We start from the raw sequence: 2801 nt of genomic DNA on the forward strand, positions 1-2801 counted from the left end.
AGAAGGCATTGTGCACATCCGTTTGATAGATAACCCACTGTTTAGCAGCTGCTAAGGCAATGATGGTCCTCACTGTAACCATCTTGGCTACAGGAGAAAAAGTTTCTGAGTAGTCAAGTCCTTCTTTCTGGCTATAGCCCTTGGCCACTAGTCTGGCCTTGTATCTCTCAACTTCCCCTGAAGCCTTGAACTTTATCTTGAAAATCCATTTGCATCCAATGGGAGCTTTTCCAGTAGGCAGGTCCACAATACTCCATGTGTGATTGGCTTCTAGAGCAGCTATTTCAAGTTTCATAGCTGCAATCCACTTGGGATCTGAAGCTGCTTCTTTAAAGGACTTTGGTTCAGTAATAGAGCAGTAGGAGGATAGGGCATGAAGGTGAGCAGGTTTGAGGGCATTGTAGGATACACATGAGGAGATAGGATACTTGCAGGTGTGAGAGGTGACAGGTGTCACATAATCTTGCAACCACAGAGGAGGTTTGCTAGGTCTTGATGATCTTCTCAGACTCATAGAGGGAGCCTGTGAAGACTCTGAGATACTGGTTTCTACTGTCAAAGGAGAAGAAGAAGGAGAAGAACCTAAGGAGAGAGGTTCCTCTGAAAGTTGTATGTCAGTTGGATATGTGTCAATTGGTGGACTTTGAGAGGACATAGGTGTATCATAGGGTTCAGGTGCAGGATGTATTTCAGTGACTGTAGGAAGTAGATCTAGAACAGGAAAGATAGGTGTGCCAGTGGTTTGTGGGCATTTGAATGGAAAGATATCTTCTTTAAACACCACATTTTTACTTACAAGAAAGGTTCTTGAGTGAAGATCAGAGACCCTATACCCCTTCGGAGTTGAGGAATAGCCTAGAAATGCACCAGGTACTGCTCTGGAAGCAAATTTGTCCAGCTCCTTAGGTGAAATTACATAGCACAAATAGCCAAATACTCTGAGATGAGAGAGATTGGGAGAATGAAAATAAAGCATCTCAAAGGGTGACTTGCCACCAATGACTCTTGAAGGAAGTCTGTTGAGCAAGTAAACAGTTGTAGATACACAATCTCCCCAGAATTTCAAAGGCACAGCAGCTTGAAACCTCAAAGCTCTGGCCATTTCTAAGATAGTCATGTGCCTCCTCTCAGCAACTCCATTTTGCTGAGGTGTATAGGTGCAGGTACTTTGATGAATAATGCCCAGGGATGACAATAAACTGTGAACTTCTTGATTTAAGAATTCACTACCATTATCTGTTCTAAGAGTCTTAACTGTTGTGGACAATACATTCTTCACCTTTGTTAGGAACTCTTTAAGAACAACCACTATATCAGACTTAAAAACAAGTAAGAAAACCCAGGTAAATCTAGAAAAGTCATCTACAATAGTAACAAAAAACCTTTTACTGTCATATGTAGGTACTCTGTATGGCCCCCATACATCACAAAGGATTAGTTCAAAAACAGCATTAGAAGTAGTAGTACTCAGCTTGTAAGGTAACTTTGTCTGCTTGGCTAAAGGGCATACAGTGCAGTGTGTGTGAGGGTCCTTCAAATTGCTCAGAGTTTTGTACTTCTTGATTATATCTATAGGTGCATGACCTAATCTTCTATGCCACAGTGCACTAGATTCAGAGTGTTCACTAGTCATACAAGCAGACTTATTCTCAGACATAGTAGACTTATATACAGATTTCACCTCAGGTACTTGCTGCACAGTCTTATTCCTTTGTTGAGCTGGATCATGATTGAATATACCACCTACTAATGACTTGCCTTGTAGTAGGTAAAATCCCTTGTCCTCCTTACCAATCCCCTTCACCTGACCATTGTAGAGATCCTGGAAGATACAGAAGTCAGGAAAAAATGCCACAAGACACTGCAACTCTTTGGTCAGTTTAGATACCGACAGTAGATTGTACTTAAACTCTGGGATGTACAATACATTGTTGATATCCTGATTGTTAAGCACACCTTGCTTTTCCTATATGTGTAATAAAGGCAACATCTCATGTTGGCAAGTGAACCTTACTTCCCTTTTGAGAGGAAATTGACTGACATGAACTTAACATTTCTAGTGTGGATGTCATATGATTTGAAGCTCCAGAGTCTATTATCCAATTGAGATTAGCATGATTGGATAACAGAGCTATCAGTTTACCTGCAGTTGCAGCTCTGGCAGAGGGGCCTTCATCTGCTCCCTTGTTAAGTAGCTGCAATATCTGCTGATATTGCTCCTGTGTAAAGTAGGGAGTTGTTTGTTGCTGAGTCTGGACTCCAGCTGGTACAACATTCATCTGTATTTGTTGAGGCTGAAAACCAGGTGTAGTAGAAGTCCCACCCTGTAAACCTCCAAATTGCATCTGCATATGAGCATTTTGCATAGTAGGACTGTAGTTGGTATTGACATGATTAGCATACGCTCCTGAGTTGCCTCCCTTCTTCTTCATCTTAAAGTTGGACTTGAAGTCTTGAGGATACCCTATTAGTTTGTAACAGTTATCCCTGGTGTGGCCTTTATAGTTACAGTGATCACAAATCAGTGTCTTCTTCTGAGCTCTAAACTTTCCAGTGCCAGGATTTGGATTTTTGTTGCCATACATAGCAGTACTGTCATTAACTTCTGTTACTTGCACCATTTGCGTAAAGTTTGCCAGGTTTCTCTTACTTTCCACATCCGTAAGAAGAGAATATGCCTTGTTAATGCTAGGCACTGGTGTCATCATCATGATTTGGCTTCGAGCTTGAGAATAAGAGTCATTCAGTCCCATAAGGAGCTGAAGCAACCTATGATATTCAAAGTGCTCAGCATATTTCTT

This window comes from Nicotiana attenuata, unplaced genomic scaffold, assembly GCF_001879085.1.
Source record: "Nicotiana attenuata strain UT unplaced genomic scaffold, NIATTr2, whole genome shotgun sequence".
Taxonomy (NCBI): Eukaryota; Viridiplantae; Streptophyta; class Magnoliopsida; order Solanales; family Solanaceae; genus Nicotiana; species Nicotiana attenuata.